Source organism: Cannabis sativa, chromosome 3 (genome assembly GCF_029168945.1).
Source record: "Cannabis sativa cultivar Pink pepper isolate KNU-18-1 chromosome 3, ASM2916894v1, whole genome shotgun sequence".
In the NCBI taxonomy this organism is placed as follows: domain Eukaryota; kingdom Viridiplantae; phylum Streptophyta; class Magnoliopsida; order Rosales; family Cannabaceae; genus Cannabis; species Cannabis sativa.
The window spans coordinates 20,319,255-20,333,917 of NC_083603.1; the positions used below are offsets into that span (position 1 = coordinate 20,319,255).

The following is a 14,663-nucleotide window of genomic DNA, read 5'->3' on the forward strand; positions in this document are numbered from 1 at the left end:
TTAAAAATCTGAAAAGATATTTCATTTATCTTTTCTATTTTTTATTTAATTTTATTTTTAAAATAACATTTAATTTTTAAAAGTAGTTAGCAAATTTTTTTTTTGAAATGATATTTAGGTTGGTTGAAACTTAATTTTTCAAAATAGTAGGTTTAATTTTAAATATTTTTTTTAAATAATTTCGAAATTTAAATTTATTTTTTATTTTATTTTCGAAATTAATTAAATTTTTTTTAAAATTTCTTTTTTTTTTTCGAAATTAATTAAAATATTTTTTTTAATTATTTATTTTTCGAAATTAATTATTTAAAATTAAATAAATCCTACTTCCAACTATCCAGCTAACCTTGTTGCAGGAGTATGTGGTTTTAACTTGTGTGTAAGTTTTTCAAAACCTATTATTACTTGATTGCAAATAGCCATGGTTACCTTTTGCCAGATCTAATGATTTGATGGCTCCCTTGGTCAAGTTAATAATTTGTAACAGGTAAATTTTACAATCTTCTTTCATCTGTGTATGACCTAGCAACATGATAGGATCCATCCAAAGTGTGTCTGTGTGAGCCTATATGTTTATTTTGTTTTAATATAGATGCATATAGGTTGTTGCTAAATAAAATGTCACACCATGAAAGATTTTATTTAGGTCCATTTAGTTATTGGACCTATTCAATTAATAACAGTTATTTATTTTAAGGTTAAATTCATCTCTTTTGGGCCTCGTGTGAGAGTTGGGAGCCATAGAAGTGGGTACGACATACTGAACCCAGCACCCCCTCACATGAACTACCCCAATTGTGAAGGCCCATTTGCCTGATTTGAATAACTGTACTAGGTTAATTATATTAGTTTGACCTAATAAAATTGAATTAGCAACATAATTAACTTTTAAAATATATGAAATTTATTTTCATTTTAATATATTAAAGTTAATTTTAAGAAAAACACTTTTAGTTTAGATATTATTTCTAGACAAACTATTTGTATTTTTCTTGTATTTAATTAAATATAGAATTTTAACTAACTAAGATTCTTTCTGGAGCTTATTTAATTAAATATTCCTATTTAAGTTATAAATTAGTTGTATCAACTGATTTTTCTTATCTAACTTAAATTTGAATATTTGATTTAAATTTTAAATCAAGTTGAGGAATCCTAGGCATTAGTTATTAAAGATTCTTAAGATATTTTTTAAGTTAATATCTTTTCAAATATTAACTTGAAATGGAATATCTTAGATATTTTTTTGGTTAATATCTTTTCAAATATTAACTTTAAAAGATATCTTCAAATTAAGTGGTTACAACTTAATTTGTGATATTTAATTAAATCTAAATTTGAAATTATTTAAGTTTTAGATTTTTTATATATAACTTAAATTAGATATTTTTCAAATTTTGAAAAGATACTTAGTCAAATAAGATATTTTCTAGATAGTAATTTCTAGACTACTTATTATTTCTAATATTTAAATAGGAAAATTATACTTTGTGAAATTAATTATTTAAATAATTAATTTTGGTACAATTTTATTAAGTATATTTTTCCTAGTATTAAATAGAAATTAATAATTAAGCCTTCTCTACACTTAATTATTATTTCTTGAATTTAATACATTTAATTAAGTTGAAAAATCTAAATATCTAAGTTGATTTTCATCATGATACTTGAATATTTATTGATTTTTCATGACACTTGATTAAAATAGAAAATTATTTTTAGGTTGAAATTTAATTTTTCAACTTAAATTTAAATAATTTTCGATATATATATTTTTCTTTATTTTATTAATCAATTTCGAAATTTACATTTTATGCAATATTTTCGATTTTTTTTTTTTTTTGAAAAATAGATTGAGTTGTAAATTAATTATTTATTTTAATTAATTCTTGGACCAACTCAAGTCAATGATTTTTTCATTTAATTGATTAATTTAAAATAAATGAATTTAAAATATATATATATATCATTAGAAATTGAATTAACTAGTCAAAAGAAAATCTAGATAGGTAATATTTTTGTTTGAAGTATTTCTTTTCTATTTTTATTATTTTCGAAAATTGTATTTTTATATCTTTTAAATTTTCGAACCCAATAAATATATTCTCAAAGGAAATTTTTAAGTTGCTAATTATTTATTTAATTCAACTTAAATTAATTTCCTTAATATTTATATTTAAGATTATTACTAAGATGGAAATAATTAATTTTATTTCAATCACCATCTAAGTATAATTTTATAAATATTATATTAAATTCTTATTTTTTGAATTTTAATTCTTAATTTAGAATTTAATGAGATTTATTTATTAGAATAATAAAGAAAATACATTTTAAACAATGAGCTTTATAATTATTAAGATATTCGATCTCCATTGTGGGTTTTACACCGCGTTTGTTTTAGTGAGTAATCCTCCCTAATGGAGGAACGTTCATTAGCAATTTCGCACCGTTTAATCTCGCATGATAAGTGGTTTGTAAGTGTTTTATATGGTATAGATCACCCTAATGGTGGCGACCATATTTGACTTGCAAATTGCGAAACAATGGTAGAATAAAAGGTTGCTAGAATGTTTAACATTTTAGATGAGCTGACAACTCTATTCAATGGATGGTAGCTTTGACTCTCGCCTAAACGGGACACTGATATCAGTTTGTTGAAAACCTTGGAAATTATTTAGGATTGAATTTTTTAAGTATTTTCTCATATCATTCCTACTTGCTATGTGCTTATAATTTCTGAATTGTTTTTGTGTGTTAAACCATTATTAATTTTTATTTGTTGATTTCTATTATTTTGTAGTATCCTGTATTGTCAAAATGAATCCCATGTTATCACTGTTGACTGAAAACAAGCTGAATGGATCTAACTTTAATAAATGGAATGAGAACATTAATATTGCTCTCATAGGAGAAAGTGCCTTGTTTGTTTTAACTGAGCCGTCACCTGAAGTGCCTGGGGACAATGCAACCAAAGCTGTGAAAGAAAAGTATGAGCGTTGGCAGAAAGCAAATGACAAAGCTCTATACTTTATGCTTTCTTGCATGGTTGACACCCTCAAAGCTCGGTTTTCTAAACCGAGAAAAGGTCAAGTTATGACGAAGTTAAATGAGCTATTCGGTAAGGCATCGCTTCAGTCACGCTTTGACGCGACTAAGAAGTACATTAACGTACGGATGGAACCTCATCAAAACGTGCGTGACCATGTTCTCCTCATGTCCAGTTATTTCCAAGAAGCCCAGGATCATGGTGCTGAAATGGACAGTGCTACTCAAGTTAGTCTTATCTTGAATAGCCTGACTCCAGCATTTCTACCATATACATCAAATTATGTCATGAATAAGAAAGAAATTGACTTTCATGAATTAGTCAATGACCTTCAAACTTATGAAAATTTGATTGGAGGACCCAAGAAGAAAGGGAGTAAACCTCATCCTGGTAATGGTAATGGGACGATGAAACGTGAAGCAAATGTTGCCTCTGCTTCAAAGCCCAAATCGAAGAAGAAGTGGAAGAACACCAAGAAGCGAGCAAAAGCCATGAAAAAGGCTGCTCCTTCTGGTGATGTGTTGTGAAAATTATATACGCAAGTATACGCAGTCACACAAGTAATAAAGTGATAAGTAAGATCGTCTCCACAGGGATTGCAAACAAAGTTTGATATAAAATCAACTAATTACAACTTAAAATAAAAAGAAATAATATGTAAATGGTTGAGTAATGATTCAAAATTAAAATTGACAAGAATTAAACTTGCTAAAATTAAAACTACTGCTGCTAGAAAAATTGTTTGCAAGATAAAAAATATAATATGGCAAAAATGGCTTGAATAACTAATTCCTTCTAGTCAGTTTTTTTACAGTCAGTACAGCATTGGTTCAGCATTACTCTAGCATTCTGCACAGAGATAACAACAAATTCCTCTAGGCTTGTGAGAATTTTCCAACACTCACAACTTTAATTCTACCATTGAGCTCAATATATTCCTATATCAAACCAGTAAGCAGAACACCATTCAAACATTCATTTGGTAAGTTATGCAAGGTAAATGAAATATTCCTATTCCACTTACAAAGAAAAACCTAAATCTAGGTTTTCACTTGCTCCATTCAAGTTGAACTACTAGATCTAGCCCTTCCGGTACAAGATCAAGCTTAGCAAATTGTTATTCATGGCCAAGAAACAACAATCAATTAAAATGAAACTCACTTGAATGAACAAAGGCAAACAAATGCTAAAGTAAGCTTAAAATTTAATCATACCCAACTTAGAAGTTCATAGTCATTCAAGCCTCAAAAGTTTAGCTCATATTCAAATAAGAAGATAAAATCCAAGCTAAAAACACTTCATCCATGGCTGCTGCCCAAATTTACAATCTCAAGAAGTTTTTGATACTAAGTACAAACAACAATAAAAGAGAGTAAAGAAAGAAAACTAAAGAGAAGGGGTAAAAGAAAAGTCAAACACTAAGGCTTGGTCCCCTCTTCTTTCTTCTTTTTAGTACTCCCTGCTGTGAATTAAAATTTCTCTAGAAAAATTTCAGCTGCTCCAAGTACGAAAATTGATGAAGATGACTCTGGTGTACTTCCCTTTCCTTCTCTTTTTTGTTGTTGGGTTTTTAGGGTACAAACTTCATACCCCAAAATAGAAGCCCAAACTTTTTCACTTTGGCCCACTAGGGTTAGACCCCTTTCTTCCACGTCAGCTGGCTGGTGAAATTTGAGTGACTGGACCGAAGTTGCTGAGGTGGATAAGTGAAATTCGTATTTCTATGTCACTGCTAGGATGCTGAATTCACTTCAGCATTGCTTTAGTATTGCTTCAGCAATCAGCCCAGTTTCAGCTTGTGCTCCTTTTCTTCATTGCTTCTTTTTCTTTTTCCTATCAATTTAATTCCTCCTTTTTCAACAAAATAAGCACAGTTAATTGGAAAAACACACCCAACAATATCAATATTTACAAAACTTAAAGGTTAGATTACTAAATAGAAAATAACACTAAAACTAATTAAAATTAAGCAAAATAAACACATTTTCACTACTCTCCTCACAATACTTTAGTTTAAAAGCATAAAAATTAACTCTATACCATAGAGTTATCACACCCCAAACTTAGAGTATTGCTCGTCCTCGTGTAATGAAAAACAAAAAGAACTAAACAATAAAAACAGACAATGAAGCGACACTAACATGCTTGCAGCAGAGAAAATCTTGCTCTTTCACACTTGGTTTAGGGATGAAAATTGCTCTCAGAATTAGATGAAATGGAGGTGTAATTGGCAGTAGTGAATATGCCTTGAACTTGTGTGTGTCAACAGAATTTTGCATGCTATCTATGTCCTTAAAACTTACCAAGAGTAATTCGATCAAATAAGTGTGCAAATACTTCCCACCAACAACTTGAATTTCTATAACAACCACCTTTGATCCTCAAGTTTAAAGGTTTGCTTTCATAAGTTGAATTAGTGCAATCCTCTCCACTAATGTAGCTTAGCTTTACAACTTAGATCAAAAGGACTTGACTAGGCTTGAATGTTAGGCTTGGGTTAGGGTATGGTATAGGATGTATTTAAGCTAGCTCAACACCTAACCACTTCACTTGTCAAAAACCGAGCCTCTTCCTTAAATTTTTTTTTCTTGACCCGCTTCCCTAATTCAATACTCATAAGTACTTGTATTAAAATTGACTCCTCTTGCTATGTTTATTTTTTTTTTTATTTATTTTTTGAACTAAAATGGGTGGAACACCCCAAACTTAGTTGCAAGCATATGTATTTTTGTGTTTTATTTTTTTTTCATTGTTGAATTTTTTTTTATACATTAGAAAGACATTTATTACTATATTATACTTATATAATAAATAGCAAGGGAAGGTTAATTGAAAGTTCATACTCATATACTTTGTGAGCTAATTCCCCCACCCCAAACTTACAACCCAACATTGTCCCCAATGTGGCTAAAAGTATAACCTTGAATTAGCTCGCCACAAGTTACACTCACCACACTCACCCCAAACTTAATGTGAAACTTGGCTCTTGACAAGTGAGTAATTAAGTTAGGACATATGTGGAAATGCAAATTAAGATTGGCGTTTGATGTAGGATTGGGTTGCACAACAATAATAGGCTAAATGGCTCAAATTTGGGTGACTAGGGAAAAATTGAATTCATAGGGAAGGTTAGAAAGGCTCAAACGTCCAAAGATGGCCTAAATCATTTCTAAGTCATAAAGCTCGCTAGGATTTCGCCTCAAGGATTACGCTAACTAATTCTAGATGCTTAAACTCTCGCAAAGCGTTAGCTATTCTAAAAACTCAAGGTATGGTGGGATAACACAAGCACACAATTGTTGAAAGCATTCCTCATAGGCTAGCATTTAGACAAGAATAACACTTAAAATTAGCATTTTTAACACACAAACCAAGGCACTCCACAAATAGAGGAAAGTGGATATTTTTCATCATCGAGCGCTACCCTAAACCAAGCTGAAAATACATGCAGCATTTTTCTCATTTGCAATCTAAAACATAACATCACAAACATGACAAAACAACATGATTAATACACATCTAATCCACATAATATTTATTACTCACACAACTAAAGACAACAATAAAAGTAAACTAAGTAAACAATCAAACACAACCAGCAATAACAGTTTAACTAAGGAAAAAAAGAAAACTCCCTCAAGATTTGAACTCTTCCCCACTAGAGTCTCTGCTTCAAAATGCTGAAGTGATGCTGATCCAATCCTGTACTGGGACCTACTGCTTCAACATACAAATTTGCTCACACCATATTGCAGCAGCCCCTTTTTTTCCTGTCATTCTCTGCTTTGCACCAGCAATAAAGATCACCACACTACAGCAAAATCATTAGTAAATGTAGGAAATTAAAAGTTATATATATATGTAATTATATAAGTATGTATATAATAATTTTTTTTCTTTTTCTTCTTTTCCTCTTTTTTTTTTTATCTTTTTCTTCATTTTTTTTTTTTTTTTCAAGGGGTGGCACACCCCAAACTTAATTGTAAATACATATATATATATATATATATATATATTTCAAGGGGTGGCACACCCCAAACTTATTACATAGCATATATATAACTAAATATAATCTTGTTCCTCCGCTCTTGGGTTGCCCAAATGTGATTCACTAAAGCCATGACAACCCGAGACCCTTCTTCCTCAAGCCTCTTCCAATGTGATGGAGGTCTTTGCTCGATCAACCTCACCACTCCCAAACTTCACTCCTTGGCCTTTCACCAAAAATTTTCTTCTTGAAAGTGCATCACGTAGTTCTACTACCCCATCGGGGTACACTCTCACCACCAAGAAAGATCCATCACACCTTGAATCTAGTCGTCCATGAGTAGCCTTCGTTAAAGAGTTAGCAAAAATCACTTGTTGCCCAACTTCAAACATTTGAGACCAAAATTTTCTACTAAACTTCTTTTTCTTTCTCTTCTTTTTGGGTGGTTTTTTAGGGTCAAATGATTTGTCTTTGCTTTCTTGCGGCTCGTGATCCTTAGCAATTTCTTTAAGGAGAATCTTCTTTCTCACCTTCTTACTATTTTTGAATTTGGACTCCTCAACCATGTTAGGATCCATATCTCCAATTGCTAAGCATTCTCCTATTGCATCCGGAGCACGTATGGGATGGAAAACCTTGAACGTGGCTTTCTCATCTTGAGCTCTCATGGTAAGCTCTCCCTTTTCAACATCTATCAAAGTTCTTCCCGTGGCAAGAAATGGCCTCCCTAAAATGATTGGAACTTCCCTATCTTCCTCATAGTCAAGAATAATGAAATCGGCCGGAAAAATGAACTTATCCACTTGTACCAACACATCTTCAATTTTCCCTTCCGGATGAGCCATGGAACGATCCGCTAATTGCAAAGTGACGGTGGTTGGCCTTGCTTCTCCAATTCCCAACTTCCTAAAAATAGACATAGGCATGAGATTAATACTAGCTCCCAAGTCACAAAGAGCTCTTCCAACATCTCGACCCCCTATAGAAATAGGAATTGTAAAGCTGCCCGGATCTTTCAATTTGGGTGGAATTTTACTTTTCAACATAGCACTACATCCCTCCGTCAAAGCGACCGTTTCAAACTCGCCAAGCCTCCTTTTTTTTATCAAAATATCCTTCAAAAACTTCACATAAGTTGGCATTTGCTCCAAAGCTTCCACTAAAGGTATATTGATGTGGAGCTGCTTTAGAACATCAAGAAATCTCCAGAATTGACCATCGTCTTGTTCCTTCTTGAACCGTTGAGGAAATGGTGGCGGTGGCTTTTGCAAAAACTTTTCTGCAGTAGAATGCTGACTGGATGCTATACCTACTGGGGGAATTTCAGCAGCTGAAGTTGCTGGTTTTTTCTTCATTTCCCCCTCTTTTTGGATTGAAGAGGGCTCTTTACTGCCTGCTGCAGCCACATTTGACTCAATTATTTTTCCACTTCTCAAGGTTACCGCTTTGCAATGTTCCTTGCCATCTCTTCTTGGATTTTTGGTGTCACTAGGCAAGGTGCCTTGTGGTCTATTCTTCAAATCATTGGCCAATTGCCCCAATTGAACTTCAAGATTCCGAAGAGATCTTTGCTCGGCTTTGAATTACAGCGTCATTCTTGGCCATATAATCTCTCATTAAGCTCTCCAAAGAACTAGTTTGAGAGCCTTGAGGTTGGTGAGGTTGGTGAGGTCTTGGTTGTTGAGAAAAACCCGGTGGGAATGATTGCTTTCCTTGTCCTTGTGCTCCACTTGAACTTGCCCCTTGACCTCCCCATGAAAAGTTTGGATGATGCTTCCATGCCGGATTGTAGGAATTTGAGTATGGATTGTTGTTGCGGTTGAAGTTTTGATTACCCACATAACACACCGAAGCTGGATTTGAGGGGCAACTTTCAAAAGTATGCCCATCACCACAATACACACAAGAGATTTCTGCCCTTTGAATGGCAGCGGCTGGTTGTACACTTCCTCCCATATTCATATTCTTCAAAATGTTGGTCATTGAGGCCATTTGAGCGGTTAGAGCGGTCAAAGCATCTACTTCAAGGACACCCGCTACTTTTCGACTTATCGGAGCTTTATTAGTTGACCATTGATAGTTGTTGCTAGCTATCCTTTCCAAAATCTCAAAAGCTTCATTGTAAGACTTGGAAAGAATGGCTCCATTAGCCGAAGCGTCCAACACCATCCTAGAAGCCGCATTGAGACCATTGTAAAAAGTCTCAAGTTGGATACAATGAGGAATACCATGGTGGGGGCACTTCCTCAACAACTCCTTGAATCTTTCCCATGCATCACTAGTAGTCTCATCTTCCGATTGTTGAAAGGACATGATCTCGCTTCGAAACTTTGCATTTCTTGTTGGAGGAAAGTACTTTCTCAAAAAAATTTCAGCCAAGTCATTCCAATTAGTCACCGAATCGAGAGGAAGAGTATTAAGCCATGCTCTAGCTCGATTCCTCAATGAAAATGGGAACAACTTCAATCTTAAAGCCTCTTCACTTACTCCTTGTAGCTTGAAAGAATCACTCACCTCCAAAAATGAGCGAATATGGAGGTGAGAATCTTCCGTTGGCGACCCACCAAATTGACCAACCGTTTGGAGCATTTGAAACATGACGGGCTTGAGCTCAAAGTGAGGTGCTTGGATTTCGGGTCTCACAATACCCGGATTTAGCTCATTGAACATAGGGGCTGCATACTCTCTTATTGCTCGGGCTCTATCATCGGCCAAAGCAATAGGATTAACATCATTATGAGCACCCCCAACTTCAAACCCATCGGCCATATTGCAGCGTTTTTTTGCCTTTTGTTCCTTTCTCCTTTGTCTAAAAGTGCGTTCAATTTCGGGGTCAATAAGAGCAAGTTCAAGGTCTTCTTCTTGCTCGTTCATACACTAGATTACACCTGAAAAAGAAAAATTCAGCGCACCAAATAGGATTAAAACTTTAAACCAGAAAATAAATTGCAAAATAGTTGATAATGCACAATTTTTAGTTTCAATCCCCGGCAACGGCGCCAAAAACTTGTTGTGAAAATTATATACGCAAGTATACGCAGTCACACAAGTAATAAAGTGATAAGTAAGATCGTCTCCACAGGGATTGCAAACAAAGTTTGATATAAAATCAACTAATTACAACTTAAAATAAAAAGAAATAATATGTAAATGGTTGAGTAATGATTCAAAATTAAAATTGACAAGAATTAAACTTGCTAAAATTAAAACTACTGCTGCTAGAAAAATTGTTTGCAAGATAAAAAATATAATATGGCAAAAATGGCTTGAATAACTAATTCCTTCTAGTCAGTTTTTTACGGTCGCATAAAGATTGGTTCAGCATTACTCTAGCATTCTGCACAGAGATAACAACAAATTCCTCTAGGCTTGTGAGAATTTTCCAACACTCACAACTTTAATTCTACCATTGAGCTCAATATATTCCTATATCAAACCAGTAAGCAGAACACCATTCAAACATTCATTTGGTAAGTTATGCAAGGTAAATGAAATATTCCTATTCCACTTACAAAGAAAAACCTAAATTTAGGTTTTCACTTGCTCCATTCAAGTTGAACTACTAGATCTAGCCCTTCCGGTACAAGATCAAGCTTAGCAAATTGTTATTCATGGCCAAGAAACAACAATCAATTAAAATGAAACTCACTTGAATGAACAAAGGCAAACAAATGCTAAAGTAAGCTTAAAATTTAATCATACCCAACTTAGAAGTTCATAGTCATTCAAGCCTCAAAAGTTTAGCTCATATTCAAATAAGAAGATAAAATTCAAGCTAAAAACACTTCATCCATGGCTGCTGCCCAAATTTACAATCTCAAGAAGTTTTTGATACTAAGTACAAACAACAATAAAAGAGAGTAAAGAAAGAAAACTAAAGAGAAGGGGTAAAAGAAAAGTCAAACACTAAGGCTTGGTCCCCTCTTCTTTCTTCTTTTTAGTACTCCCTGCTGTGAATTAAAATTTCTCTAGAAAAATTTCAGCTGCTCCAAGTACGAAAATTGATGAAGATGACTCTGGTGTACTTCCCTTTCCTTCTCTTTTTTGTTGTTGGGTTTTTAGGGTACAAACTTCATACCCCAAAATAGAAGCCCAAACTTTTTCACTTTGGCCCACTAGGGTTAGACCCCTTTCTTCCACGTCAGCTGGCTGGTGAAATTTGAGTGACTGGACCGAAGTTGCTGAGGTGGATAAGTGAAATTCGTATTTCTATGTCACTGCCAGGATGCTGAATTCACTTCAGCATTGCTTTAGTATTGCTTCAGTAATCAGCCCAGTTTCAGCTTGTGCTCCTTTTCTTCATTGCTTCTTTTTCTTTTTCCTATCAATTTAATTCCTCCTTTTTCAACAAAATAAGCACAGTTAATTGGAAAAACACACCCAACAATATCAATATTTACAAAACTTAAAGGTTAGATTACTAAATAGAAAATAACACTAAAACTAATTAAGATTAAGCAAAATAAACACATTTTCACTACTCTCCTCACAATACTTTAGTTTAAAAGCATAAAAATTAACTCTATACCATAGAGCTATCATGATGCTACACTTAAAGGAAAGTGTTTCTACTGCAATGAAAAAGGTCATTGGAAACCCCAGTGTCCTAAACTTCTTGCAAAGAAACAAGGTATTTCCATTAATAAACTTTAAGAGTTTTAGTGAATTATTATCCAATTGGATATATGATTCTGGACTAAACTTTGTTTATTTGTTTTCTTCTTCTTATAGGCCAAGCTACTTGAACTCAGATGAGTTGGATCAAAAAGCTGGACCAAAGGGTAAAATCGTCCAGATGAAGATGAAGCTCTTCAATTTTTTGAATTAATTGTTTTAGTTTAAAGACAATTTGGATTTCAAATTTTAGTCAGGGATATTTATCCCTGTTTCTCTCATATTGTTGCAATACATTTTTTTTATTAATAAAGTTTTATTTTCGAAATCACCATTGCAACTTATGAGATTGAGCTTCATTTATTTTATCTTCATCAATTATTACCACATTATATTTGTATGTTTGTATGTGTAAGTGTTTTTATTATTGATGCAAATTCTATAATATTTACAACTCTTCATAGAGTTATATTATATAAACACTAGAAATTATTTCTATGTTTATCAATAATTGTTAATTCTAATATAATTATTAAGAATTTGTTTAATAAAAGGATCTTATGATCTGATAGGGGTGGAGAAAAGTTAAGAAAACTATGCAGTTCAACGATCTTTTATATCTAATGAACTCTGGACAGTATTCAACTCCACATAAACTCTATCACACTAAGAGAATCATGATCTTTACAACCTTTAGGGGTGGATCATAATCTCTATATACTTAGGGGTGGAGGTTATCCATAGTACCCTATATGTATATTCTTAGGGGTGGAGTCTATTCCACAATTCCCTATGAAACACATATCTAGTTTAAACATAGAAGTAATATAATGAGTCAGCTATTGTCAATATAAATTCTTGATCTTGATTGTATGTTCCATTTCGTTTTTACTGTTGTAAGTAAAAGTATGATACCTTTGAAAGTTCTTTGCTAAAGTTTCACACTACCTTAATTGAGTGGGAGAATTTTAAAGTTCTATACCCATCTTCATCAGGTTGATAATTGTGATAGGTACTTAAGAACACTACTGAAAAGCAAATCTAACCATTCACATGGATAGGAATAGCTTATCAGAATTATGAGAATAAGATAAAGAACTCTAGTTCAGTCCATTCGAATGACTTGAACCAAGAATTCTTAATCCTCATAAAATTTGATGGTATCTTAATTTTGATTACTTTATCTCTAGCATGTATTTTTCACTTCAAAATACTAGTCTGCTATGTTGATGACTTAGTCTTAACTTAAAGTTTCAGACTAATACAAAAGTCACAACTAGGTAACTCTCTAAACAATCAGAGGTTAAAAGTATTATTTAACCAGACATCTGCTATTGAGTGGGAGCTATCTGAGGTGTAATCAAATAGGGAACATTAGAAGATATTCAAGAAGGATTTATGAAAGTGATCTATATGTTAGATATTAAGGAACTGTGTATCAGTTGTCTTTGTATCTCACCATCTAATTTCGAAATTCTTGAGATGGTGCTTACTTTGGGGGTGGAGGAATTATTGTATAATAATTCAAGCTCTACCAGAGAAGAACTATAACTTGGTCTATTCGAAAATACCAGAAAGTTATATCACTGAAGAAAAGTCTACACTGTATTATCTCAATTACATATTTTAAAATATGAGAGATATGTCTTCTGTTAATTCAGATGTACTTTTAAAACAGTAAAGATATCAGTATCCCTTGATGAGTAAAGCATATAGTAAATGATGTTTCATAAGTGTTTTTATGAACTAGTTTCCAGAAGTTTGGGTGGATTCAAATATACTACACTTGATCTGAAGATCAAGACATCAGATTGACCTATTTGCACAGTTTGTTTTATATTAGTGCAAGTGGGAGTTTGTTGGGTTTTATGCCCTAAATAAAACTCTTTACAATCTGATTAGTTATCAATATAAGAAATTTGAAGTGATTGATGTTTGCATGAATTTTACATGCTAATGGTTTAATATGTTTAATATGTTTATTACATTCATACACACAAAATCAGTTAAATCCAGATCATATGTTTATTCATAATTACAGTATCGTCAACACAGTGGAATGTGATTGTGATCATATGAATCAAAAGTTTTGGTCCCTGTTTCATCAGTATTATTGGATTTACACTGATGTGATAATCAGCGATGATGTGTACTTACACTTGGAGTAAGTGTTATGTTCTTTCCAGGACATTAGTAAAGTATACTAGTTTCGAATGTATGGAGTATACATTGGACTGGACCGATATTGCAACTAAGTTAAGATATTACAAAGTTACCGTTATACATATCTTTCCAAGTCAATATCAGTAGTTGATCTTAAGATTAAAAGAATCTAAATCCTGATATGCTTAGGCTCAACTCAGGAGTACTATTCATGTTCTTTGATTTATTAGTTAAGCCTACTTTTGGGTCAGGGTGATACGTATATTTTGGGAACATGATAGTATGATTGAGTGGGAGTGCTGAACATAAATATGGAATCTATAGCTTCTACTGGTGTATAGAAGTTAAGTGATGATTCCCTTCGAGCTTAGCAAATAGAAGTAAACGGATGAGCTCTTGTTTAACTGACTAATTATTAGATCACTAAACACCATTTACAGGTAGCTAAGTGTTTTAAGGGGCAAAATACATTGAGGGGTGAGAACGGTAAAGAAATCCCATCTCGATGTAAATCATCTATATAGAGGATCTTTAAATCACAATAAGATTATAACAATGGTTAAATGAGATAGTATATTGGTATCGTGAAACATACAATATGCTCTATATAAGTCTGAGAGTGCAATTCTAAGTTCTAAGAGTGGATTCAACGAAGAATTAATAAGTAGGAATTTACTTGGTAAATTTGGTTCACTTATTGGAAGCTCAGCATATAGATCCATGGTCCCCATTCTAGTTGAGAACATTCTGCTTGTAAGACTCATTAATTGATTCGTGATTGATCAATTATAATTCTAAAGTTAGACTATGTCTAATTTTATGAATTTTCACTAAGCAGGGGTGAAATTG

At 32.8% G+C, this 14,663-nt stretch overlaps 1 non-coding gene across 1 annotated transcript; it reads left to right on the plus strand.

The window, feature by feature from the left end:
• The first annotated feature begins 9,261 nt into the window (after positions 1-9,261).
• Positions 9,262-9,368, plus strand: LOC133036391 (small nucleolar RNA R71). The gene has a single exon (XR_009687049.1). It is a non-coding gene; the product is annotated as a small nucleolar RNA R71 (small nucleolar RNA).
• Positions 9,369-14,663: the final 5,295 nt, after the last annotated feature.